This window comes from Leopardus geoffroyi, chromosome B3, assembly GCF_018350155.1.
Source record: "Leopardus geoffroyi isolate Oge1 chromosome B3, O.geoffroyi_Oge1_pat1.0, whole genome shotgun sequence".
Taxonomy (NCBI): Eukaryota; Metazoa; Chordata; class Mammalia; order Carnivora; family Felidae; genus Leopardus; species Leopardus geoffroyi.
The window spans coordinates 84898413-84910768 of NC_059337.1; the positions used below are offsets into that span (position 1 = coordinate 84898413).

At 41.9% G+C, this 12356-nt stretch overlaps 2 pseudogenes; both read right to left on the reverse strand.

Annotated features, from left to right (window-relative positions):
- Window positions 1-6268: 6268 nt before the first annotated feature.
- Window positions 6269-7167, reverse strand: LOC123583711 (annotated as a pseudogene).
- A 3300-nt stretch (window positions 7168-10467) lies between these two features.
- LOC123583564 lies at window positions 10468-12155 on the reverse strand (annotated as a pseudogene).
- Window positions 12156-12356: the final 201 nt, after the last annotated feature.

Genomic DNA, 12356 nt, shown 5'->3' on the forward strand with positions numbered 1-12356 from the left:
TTTTATGGCTGAATAGTATTCCATTGTGTGTGTGTGTGTGTGTGTGTGTGTGTGTGTGTATCTCACATCTTCTTTATTCATTTATCTTGAATAATTGAAAATTTCAATTATCTTGAAACTTGGGCTGTTTCCATAACTGGGCTATTGTAAATAATGCTGCAATAAACATAGGGGTGTAGATATCCCTTTGAATTAGTGTTTTTGTATTTTTTGGGTAAATACCCAGTAGTGTGATACTGTATTGTAATGTAGTTCTATTTTACCTTTTTGGGGGAATATTCATACTGTCTTCCACAGTGGCTGTACTAGTTTACATTCCCACCAACTGTGCACAGGGTTACTTTTTCCACATCCTTGCCAATACTTGTTTTTTGTGTTTTTGATCTTAGCCACTTTGACAGGTGTGAGGTGATATCTCATTGTAGTTTTTGTTTTTAATGCTTATTTTATTTTTGAGAGAATGTGTGCACACTCAAGTGGGGGAGGGGCAGAGAGAAGAAAACAGAGGATCCAAAGTGGGTTCCACGCTGGCATCAGAGAGCCAGCTGTGGGGCTCAAACTCACAAACTGCGAGATAGTGACCTGAGTTGAAGCTGGACACTTAACTGACTGAGCCACCCAGATGCCCCTCTCACTGTAGTTTTGATTTGCATTTCTCTGATGATGAGTGATGTTCAGCATCTTTTTTTGTGTGTCTGTTGGCCATCTGAATGTCTTCTTTGGAGAAATGTCTGTTCATGTCTTTTGCCCACTTTTAAAGTGGATTATATGGGAGTTTTTTTTGGTGTTGATTTGTATGTTCTTTTTTTAATTATTATTTTTTTAAAGTTTATTTTTGAGAGAGAGAGAAACAGAGCATAAGCAGGCTTAAGCAGCACCCTGAGTTGTAGAAGTTCTTTATATTTTTGTATACTAACCGTTTATCAGCTATGTTGTTTGCCAATGTCTTCACCCATTCTGTAGGTTGTCTTTTAGTTTTGTTTATTGTTTTCTTTGATGTAGAAACTTTTTATTTGATGTCCCAGAGTTTCTCTTTGCTTTTATTTCTCTTGCCTCAGGAGACATATCTAGAAAAATGTTGTCATGGCCAATGTTGGAGAAATTACTGCCTATACTGTGTTCTAGGATTTTGACGGTTTCCTGTCTCACATTTAGGTCCTTAATGTGAGAGCTTATTTTTGTATATGGTGTACACAAATGGTGTACACAAAAAATACACATATATTTGTGTATGGTGTAAAAAAGTGGTCCAGTTTCATTCTTTTGCATGTAATTGTCCAGTTTTCCCAGCATCATTTGTTGAAGAGACTGTCTTTTTCCCATTGCATATTCTTGCCAACATTGTCAAAGATTAATTGACCTTCTAATTTTGTGTTTATTTATGGGCTTTATATTCTGTTCTGTTGATCTATGTGTCTATTTTTGTGCCAGTACCATACTGTTTTGAGTACTAGCTTCATGTGCCCCACCCCCTGCCCAATCACATTTCAGGCCAGGTGACTCCTGCACAGCAGATGTAGGGGAGGCTAGCCTTATGGAGAGTAAAAGCAGACCAATTCAGTGGAAGCAGTTATTCTGGAAACCTTGATGACAGCTATAGCTCCAGGTTAGTAAAATTACATTTGCTTCTTATTAATCACAATTATCAGCTACCAATTCAGAGTGTCATTGTTTTTATTAAGTTTTTGGAAGGATTCAGAATATGTAGATCTACAGAATATTAAATATAGCCCTAACGTTTGCAAGTGAGGATCTTCCCAAAGTGAATTTTTTACTTGGTAGCCCTTCTAATTAAAAGTGGTCATTGTGCCTGGGTGGTTCAGTTGGTTGGGCCTCCAACTTCGGCTCAGGTTGTGATCTCACAATTTGTGAGTTTGAACCCCATGTCGGGCTCTTTGCTGTCAGTGGGGAGCACACTTTGGATCCTCTGTCGTCTCCCTCTGTCTCTGCCCTTCCCCTGCTTGTGCGTGTGCATGTGTTCTCTCTCTCTCTCTCTCTCTCTCTCTCTCTCTCAAAAATAGACATTAAAAAAATAAAATAGTCATTGTAAGCTTTTTATTTCGAAATAATTTTGTATCCTCAAAGTTGCAAACACAGTATAAAGTTCCTGTGGATCCTTTACTCCACTTCCTCCAATGATAACACTATCAAAACCAGTCAGTGGACATTGGTAAATACTAACAGTAATTCAGATTTTATTTAGATTTCACAGTTCTTACAAATACTGATTTGGAGGGTGGTTTGCTGCATAGTTCTATGAAATTTTCAAATATATAGATTTGTGTAACCACTGGCACAGTCAGGATATAGAACTGGTCCACTGCCACAAGGAAGTTCCCTTGTATCATCCCTTAAAGTCACACCCTCCCTGTCACCCAATCTCTTCTCCATCACTATAACTTTGTCATTTTGAGAATGTTATGTAAATGCTATTATACAATGTGTCAACTTTTGAGATTGACTTTTTCACTCAGTAGAAGGCTCTTAAGACCCATCCAGGTTGTTGCATGTGTTAATAGGTCTTTTTTATTAACGAGTAATTAACAAGTAGTATTCCATTATATGAGTGTACCGCAGTGTATCCATTCACCTACTGGGGGATATTTGAGTTATTTCTAGTCTTTGACTCTTACAAATAATACTGCTGTAAGCATTTATGTGTTTATAAACATACAGGTTTGTATGAACACAAGCTTCACTTCTCTAAGATAAATACCCAGTTTTATACAGTTTTAAGGGTTAAGTAAGATTAATTTAAAATACTTTGTATTGGCAATGTTCAGTGAAAATTTGTTATGTTATTCTGAGCTATATTAACAATGGTAAACAGTGACAAAAGACTGAAACAATTATAGGGAAAGAAGTGATAAGCGTTGGTGGCAGATGGGATGTGAAGGGGACCCTGTTTTGAGTTTCTTCTTTTGGAGAAAATAAAATGATGTTTGTTTGGTAGCAGAGAGTGTGAGATTCTGCAGCAGCCTCTTGTATAGTGGGCATGTGAGGTTGAATTAAAAGCAAAAGATTGAAATATCTTGATACATTGGCAGTGCACCACCCTCTGGAGGGTATCTAGAATTAGTGGGGAGAATATTAATAGGAAGATGAACAGGGGTGCCTGGGTGGCTCAGTCAGTCAGGTGTCTGACTTTTGACTTCTGCTCAGGTCATGGTCTCGAGGTTTATGGGTTCGGCCCCGCATCAGGCTCAGCATTCATAGTGAGGAGACTGCTTAGGATTCTCTCTCTCTCTCAGCCCCTCCCATTCACAGGCACGCACACACACACACACACACACACACACACACACACACTCTCTCTCTCTCTCTCTCTCTCTCTCTCTCAAAATAAATAAATAAACTTAAAAAATAGAAGATGAACAGAGACCACAAGAAAGATAGATTCCTTCATTCATTCATATGTCCCACAAATATTTACTGGCCCCTACTTACGTTAAGTTTTATGTGACACATGAGCCCTCCTAAGGAATGAAGACTCAAAAAATGGCAAAACCTATTTGCTTTTGTATAAGTTGAACAAAGGCAAGTGTGCAGAAGTGACTAGACTGTGGGGCAGCTGAAGGGAGAGGATGCTTTTAACAAGGTCTGCTTGTGTAGGATTCTCTGGGTCTCAGCTTCTCGTCCTTGATGATAAGAATGTTACTTTCCTTTTTGCATTGGGAGGACATCTGTGCATGGGAATTTCATCTCCTGCTTTTAAGAATCAGAAGGAAAGTCAGAGTCTTTTTCTTATATTCACTGTTTTCCAGTGCCTTTAACTCAAAATAGTCTATATGTCAAAGCAGCATATTTTGGGGTTAACATGCACTGAACCTCTTCACATTCAAAGGAAGAAGGAATTTTTTTCATCAGAGCCCAAACCTATGGTAGTCATAACAGGGTACATTGCATTTCTCTTACTTTATATAACTGTCTATTTTCTACTCCCAGTGAAACAGCTTGGAAACGGAAAGGTACTATGGAAATATAAGTTGGTGTTATTATTGATTTTGTGGCTCCCACTGTGCCTCTCACACACCATGATGATAAAATGTATCTATTCTCTAAAGAGAGGCATTATCCTTCTAATAAGTGCTGGTGTGATCCATCCTTCTCTTCCTTCCTTCTTCCTTCCTTCTTCCTTCCTTCCTTCCTTCCTTCCTTCCTTCCTTCCTTCCTTCCTTCCTTCCTTCCATCCATCCATATAGGCAGGTACTGATGTCTAAGTTTGTTTGGAAAACCAGGAAAAAAAACCAAAACACTGGGGCACTTGGGTGGCTCAGTCAGTTGAGTGTCCGACTTCAGCTCAGGTCATGATCTCGAGGTTCATGTGCTTGAGCCCCGCATCAGGTTCTGTGCTGACAGTTCAGAGCCTGGAGTCTGCTTCAGATTCTGTCTCCTTCTCTCTCTGCCCCTTCCCTGCTCGTGCTCTGTGTCTCTCTCTCAAAAAAGAAAAAAAAAGAATAAACATTAAAAAATATTAAAAAAGAGAAAGCCAGGAAAAAAGAGATGAAAAGTAGTTAAATAGATCATTCTCAATCCTGTATCATTTTGCTGTGCAGAGAGGGATGCTCCCATTGAAACATGCTTTGCAGTTCTCCTCCAGACACGGTGGCTGATCTCACTTTTTCAGTGCCCTCTGCTGGGGTAGGGAGGAGGGAATTGGAAAGGAGTGGGCTCCAGGTCAGTTTTAAAGAAACAAGAGATCACAGATACAGCGAGACTCCTTTTGAACCCCTTCCCAATCTTAATTCCCTTAACCCCTCACTAACATGTATCTTTGCTATCCCTGCTTTTGTACTTTTGGTACATGTGAATGTACACATACAACAGTAGACTGTTGTATAAGATTTACCTTATTGGTATCTTGAATATATTCTTTTACAGCTTGTTTTTTCCCCTCACCATTAGGATTTGAGAATTATTCATATCGATACGTGTTGTTCATTCATTTAACTGCCCTGCTTGAATATACATTTATCCATCCATTTCCTTATTGTTGGTTTCTAGTTTGTCACAACTGTGGACAATCCTGTGGTGAACATTTTTTTGCATGTGTCCCCTTAAGTGCAGGTATGAGGTTTCTTTGGGGGCAGTGATCTGCAAAATGTAGTGCCTGAATCAGCAGCCAGAGCATCAATATCATCTGGAACTTGTTAGAAATGCAAATTCTAGGGCCTTCACCCAGGTTTACTCAATCAGAAACTGGTGGTGGGACTCCACAAACTGTATTTTCACAAGCTCCCCAGTGGTTCTGACACAAGCTAAAGTTTGAGAATTACTGTTCCCGCTATACATTTTACAGTAGGATTGCTGGGGTATAGGATATGTGTATTTCCAACTTTATGAAATGTAGACAAATTGCCTTGAAAGTAATTGTGCTAATCTACATTCCTAAATATCATCTCTCTGTAGCTTTTTCTTAACTTTTTAAAATGGTCACTGTTGTTATTTAGAAGCTTTATGTGTTAATGTAGTTGAATTTATGAATATTTTTCTGTATGTTTTGTGTTTTGGATCTTGTTTATGTCTGGATGTCAGAGTCTCCCAAATGGGTTTCTAATCATTTAAGGCTTTTGCTTTTCCCATTTCGGTCTTTACATCATCTGAAATTAATTCAATATAGTAATTTTTTTTTCTGACCTATTCTTGCTGAAGAGATATGCCTCTTGTCAACTTTTGCAAACTTGGATAGTTCCCTGAAAGAAAAAAGTACCATTATGGGTACAGATTTGGTGGGAGTGAGGTGGATGGAGGAATGGTAATAGAGAATACATGTACATGGTAAAAAAAAAGGAAACAATTAAAAGAGACAAAGTGTTTGCTATAATGACAAACACAGGGGCCCCTAGGTGGCTCAGTCGGTTGGGCATCCGACTTCAGCTTGGGTCATGATCTCACAGTCCGTGAGTTTGGGCCCGTGTTGGGCTCTGTGCTGACAGACTGTGCAGCCTGCTTCGGATTCTTTGTCTCCCTCTCTCTGACCCTCCCCCACTCATGCTCTGTCTCTCTCTGTCTCAAAAACAAATAAATATTTAAAAAAATGACAAACACAGGCATCTGAATTTAAGATTACTAGGGGAGAAGTTGGCACTGCGTTTTCTATGATTGTTTAATTTATAGTGTGCATTTTGTGAACTCATTTATTTGGCACATCATAGATGCCATTGTGCATGGGTCCTATTACACACACCCAGGCTATGAAAATTGCACTATTTTATTTTATTTTTAAAATTTTTAAATGTTTACTTTTTTTTTCTTTTTTCTTTTTTTCTTTTTTTTTTGCTGCAGAAAGCTTTATTGTTTTCATTTGGTCCACCGCTTGGGAGAGGGCTCCACGTGGTTAAAAAGCTGCCTAGTGGCTGCAAGGAGAGACTCAGGTACAAGCCCTGGCACCTGGTGGATGTCAGAGGGACCCTCTCAAAGGCTGCTGGGCTCCAGAGACTTCTAGCCGTGCTTGCGGGTGAGCCGTTGGGAGAGATACTCGCCCAGCCCAGCCTGGGGACCGGACGGCCTGCAGAGATTAGTTAGGTGGTCGCCCATCTTCTTAATGAGTTTCACTTCCTCATCTAGAACGTGATCCTCCAGGAAGTCACAGAGGTGGGGGTTTGCGCGGGCAGAGCCCAGGGCATGCAGATCCAGGAGGGCCTGCTTCAAGTTCTTCTCCAGAAGCAGGGCGGCTTCCCTGGCGTCCAAGGATTTACCCCACTCATCGTGGGACGGCGTCTACACTTCCCGGAAGAGGCCATGGCCCCCGCACTGGTTTTGCATCTTCAAGAGACGCTCGGCGCCCTCCCGCTTCTTCTCAGGCACCCCACGGGAGAAATGGCCCACGCCCTCCAGGGCCACGTCGTCCAGGTCGGAATAGAAGCCCCGTGAGAGGTAGGTGTAGGAGGCCCGCAGGTACATGTTGACGGCGGCTTCCACCTCTGTGGAGTACTTCTGACGAATTTGGGCGCTCGGGGTTGATTGGTAATGAGGAGCTAAATTCAAAATCGCGTGTTGGCTGGTCCCGGAGGCAGAGGGTGGCAAGAAGATGGCTCCGAAGGTTGCGACTGGAAAAAAGGCTGAGGGTGGTCGGAGGCCGGTAGAATGGGCGTCCCTGGGTCTGTACCGTCCAAACACTGTTGAAGCAAGAGACAGATCCGAAGGACTGCGGGGCGCACTCAGTGTTTACTTATTTTTGAGAGAGAGCAGGGGAGGGGCAGAGAGAGAGGGAGACACAGAATCTGAAGCCGGCTCCAGGCTCCGAGCTGTCAGCACCGAGCCCCCCATGTGGGGCTCGAACTCATGAACTGTGAGATCATGACCTGAGCCCAAGTCGCTGCTCAACCAAGTGAGCCACCCAGGTGCCCCACACTATTTTAAAATAGTCGCTTTCTGTCTACATTTGGGTACTTATGCCCTCAAGTAGCCCACTAAATCAGTCAGCGCTAATTAATGATCAACCCATGTACTTGGTATCAAGTTTTATTTGATTATGAGGGTCTTAATAAACATTTCAAGCAAATAGAAGATTTGGGGGTAATTTGTATTTCATTGGGGAAGAGCCTTCCTGTACTTTTAGGGGATCCTGTAACTGGGGCACAGGGGTGCAAGAGCACCAGGCTCTGGGGGTCCCAAGCGGACCAGGAGCCACCACTGGCCACTGACAAATCCCAAGGCAGGAAGAGGAGCAGTAGTGAAATAAGACAGGAAATTTATTTCAGTGACGTCATCAGTCAGAAGACAGGGGACTAAGCCTCTCAAAGACTGTCTTCACAGTGCGGAAAATACTTTTACCTTTATATAAGGAAAACATGAGACAAAAGTCAGTGGGTACATGCAGATGGGCAGTAAAGGTCATTATCTTGGGGTCAATCAAGCAGGCTCTTGCTGGCTCAGGGCAGTTGTTATTGCTTGAAGGGTAATTGTGTTCCTGTCAGAGGATGCTTTGCCTCCTGGGTTTTTTTGTCTGAGTTAAGAGATAAACAAAGGAGAATTTAAATCAGTTAGGAAGTACAGACCAAGGTCAAAATGGAGGTGACTAAAGTCCCTTTTCAACCCCAGTAACTCTCCATTATAATCCCAGCGCCTTAGAACAGTGCGTTGCACGCAATAAGTGTTTTATAAATGTTGATTCACTGATTGGTTATAAAAAGTGCTGAACTGCCCAAACTTTCTGGCTCTGACTTCAACTTAGAAATGCTTGTCCTGCAGAAGAAAAGCTTAGAACAGTCTTTACACGTGCCACAGAGCAACCAATCATGGAGACTGCTCACCTGCCATTGTATGTATTTCAAAATTTCAACAAATACAGTGCTTTGGAAAGATCCACTAGTTCATGATTTGTACATTCATATTGTTAGGTCTGTCCTGGGTTTTAGTTTAAATTACTTTGTGTTGAGTTCGGTTCAAACAATTATTTTTGTGAACCCGTGCTGCACCAGGGTATAATGATGAGTATGACAGTTTCTTCCTTTAACTTATTCAAGATGATGGCTTCCTCTGTATTATGAATATGGCAAACCAAATCTGTGGTGTCTAAATGGGGTATCTCTTCATAGGAGGGGAGCCACCAAATGTGGGGCAACAATCAGATCAGGTGGAAGCCAATGGTGTGGGAGATGAAAGAATTCACCTGAGGCAGAACAAAGGAGACAAAAATGTATTGAATATACCACAAGGGAGTGGTGGGCACAAGAGCAGAAGAGTGGCTGTCTGCAAAGACGCAGTGGGTGGGGGCTGCTTTTAAAGGGGGAAAAAGAGGAGGTTTGGCAACGTATAGAATCTTACCTTTTTTGGTAACTGTGCCTAGTCGTAAGGAGCCCATTGGTCAGTTAGGGCCTAAGGACATTTTGAGGTGGGTCACCTGATGGGCCTGTCTGTATCAACCAGGTGGTCACTGTGGCCTTTTCCACATTCCATTGCTCAAGCTTGTTTGCCTGAATGCGGTCTCCACAAAATCTGTTGAATCTCTTTCCATTATAATATTGTTTGGGTTGGAAATTCTGCCTTGCAAAATTCTTACTTTAGATTAAAAAAGTTAAAAATCCTCTCTCATGTGTCTTTGCTGACAACACATAATCTTCCTAGCAGGCCTTCTGGAACTGGGTAAAGTGATTTGACAATGAGGGAAGCCATTGCTTCAGAGGGCAGAAGCCAGGGGCTGAGCTGCGTGGCGGCTGGTGGTAGGCAATAGCAGGAAGCGATTGCTCTAACCCCACCACTATTTGTTACAAAGGCGTTTTTCTGACTGAAAGTGTTTTCCTGGAAGAATTTTCCTAACTAGGGAGTGGTATTGAGGGCTCTCCCATCAATGGATAATTAACTGAAATGTGTTTGCTAGGGCAGCCATCACCTTCTTTCTTTTTTTTTTTTTTAATTAAAAAAATTTTTTTTGTTTTTTACATGTATTTATTGTTTAGAGACAGAGCACTGGTCGGGGAGGGATAGAGAGAGGGAGACAGAATCCGAAGCAGGCTCCAGGCTCTGAGCCGTCAGCACAGAGCCCGACACGGGGCTCGAACTCACAAACCGCGAGATCATGACCTGAGCCAAAGTCAGACGCTTAACTGACTGAGTCACCCAAACACCCCCATCACCTTCTTTCTACTCCAGTGTGCACCAGTACCTTTCCACTCACCATCTCATTCTCCTTGTACTTTATCTATTTGGCTTCCCCTGGCTCAATTCAGGGCCTTGCAATATAATGCCTAGAGGTTCAGTTTTGTCACTGTAGCATCAAATGAGCCTAGAGGTTATTTGGTTTTAATTATCATTCATTAAAACAATCAATGTAGAGGATTTAGTCATTCAAATGGTTAATGGTGGGACATTTAGGTAATTACAACTCTTGAATGTTCTCTCTTCTGCTAATTGTTTTTATCGAACCAGATTTGTGTCTAGGTCTTGAAAAGAAGTGGTTGAAGCCTGTGAGTAACACAGGCCAACATTTTGGGGGGAAGTGGAAGAGGGAGGTCTTCTGGGTCCTAAGCCCCGCTTCAGTCTCTTCATATTCCAAAGAATAGATGTACAGTAAATAATCCCCTGAGGCTCAGAGAAAAGACCCAAGTCAGATTCTGTCTATATTTGGATACCTGTGCCCTCAAATAGCCCCCTAAATTACTCAGCACTAATTAATAATTAATCCATGTACCAGTTTCATGTTTCTTTTGATAAATGGCCTTAGCTTATACAAGGCTCTCCCTTTCTCAAATACTCATCTCCTTCTTTTCTAGTAACCCATATTTTACCCTCTCCTCACAGGCTGATATCAGAACCATTCACTGATTCAAATTCATTTGCTCTTTAGTCATTCATGCAAATTTATTATTTCAACCAACCAATCATCTACTAGGTCTTCTAGATAGTCCTGGAGATTATAACTGTGAGAAATTGATTTTTAAAAATTTTTTTTAAATTTTTAAAATTTTTTATTTTTCAAGAGAATATTAAATCAATTATTGATTACACATGATAATGGACAATACACAAGCTTTAATCCCATCTATAATTTTATCTGATACCATAATTCAATTTAGATATATTGCATAGGATGTGCCAACAATCATATTAATAACCAAATAAACTCCAGGACTTTGCTTGGGTGACCCTTTTAACGGTGAACTCCACGTCACAACACGTTAACTGTCAGTTCAACCACACCAATGTTTGTGGAGACAACGGCTTCTGTGCCCAAGCAGGTTGCAAATAAACTTCACATGGAACCTGGCATCACCCTGATGGAATTCTAACTTCACACTGTTGGGGTAGTTTACCAAGATGGCTTCAGAGTAGATTAACTTTACACAGCACATTTAAAAAAAGGCACATTTATTCAGCGTCGTGATCAGACTATTACATTTAGCAATCAACAGCATGGGTGCAAAAAAAAAAATCTACATTAAAACCCTTTGTTGGAATGCTTTACACTTTCCACAGAACAGAAACTAAAATAACCTGTTATACAATTAGTCACAAATACAGTCCTCGAGTTTTTTGTCCATACACTTGAGTATTGTCTAAAACATGTCTTCTTTGTAGCAGCTAGGCCCTGCCACCACTGTGCTTGGCTGAGTTCACAAATCTGTTGTAACCTGTAGCTTCCCTGTCACTTCTCTGGCTCTCCTCTACTGCTAAGCTTTGTTTCCTGGCAGTAATTAAAACCTTCTGCCACCGCCATAGTTACTGCTGCTGCTGGAACCGCCATAGCCACCTTGGTTTCGTGGTTTGGCAAAGTATTGGCCTCCACCACCATAGGGGCAGAGCTTGTGCCTCCAAAATGTCCTCCTTTCATGGGTCCAAAATTTGAAGATTGATTGTTGTAATTGCCAAAATCATTATAGCTTCCACCACCTCCAAAGTTGCTTCCATTGTTACCTAATCCGTTAGAGCCATCCCCACTGCCACCATATCCACCACCACCTCGACTGCCGCCAAAGCCACCTCGCCCACTGAAGTTTCCTCCATGGCCAAAGTTGTCATTCCCACCAAAACCACCTCCACGACCACCACCGAAGTTCCCAGAACCACTTCGACCTCTTTGGCTGGAAGAAGCACTAGCCATCTCTTGTTTAGATAAAGCTTTCCTTACTTCACAGTTGTGTCCGTTCACAGTATGGTATTTTTGAATGACAGTCTTGTCTACAGAGTCATGGTCGTCAAAGGTCACAAAAGCAAAGCCTCTCTTTTTGCCACTGCCTCGGTCAGTCATGATTTCAATCACTTCAGTTTTCCCATATTGTTCAAAATAATCTCTTAGATGATGTTCTTCAGTGTCTTCTTTAATGCCACCGACAGAAATCTTTTTCACAGTTAAGTGGGCACCAGGTCTTTGAGAATCTTCTCTCGAGACAGCCCTCTTTGGTTCCACAACTCTTCCATCCACCTTGCGTGGCCTTGCATTCATGGCTGCGTCCACGTCTTCCACAGTGGCATAGGTGACAAACCCAAAGCCTCTGGAGTGCTTGGTGTTTGGATCTCTCATTACCACACAGTCCGTAAGCGTCCCCCATTGCTCAAAATGGCTCCTCAGACTCTCATCGGTTGTTTCAAAGCTCAAACCTCCAATGAAAAGCTTCCGCAGCTGTTCAGGCTCTTTGGGAGACTCTGACTTAGACATGACGGCGGTGGGAGGGGAGACTTTCACGATGCTTACTCGGCGCGTCCATGGGCAGAAAGCAAAATTGTTTTTTTTTAAACTTGTTTCCTGACACCACCAATGCTTTTATTTATTGTTAAAAATTCTTTTTTTTTTCCAATGTTTATTTATTTTTGGGACAGAGAGAGACAGAGCATGAACGGGGAAGGGGCAGAGAGAGAGGGAGACACAGAATGGGAAGCAGGCTCCAGGCTCTGAGCCATCAGCCCAGAGCCCGACA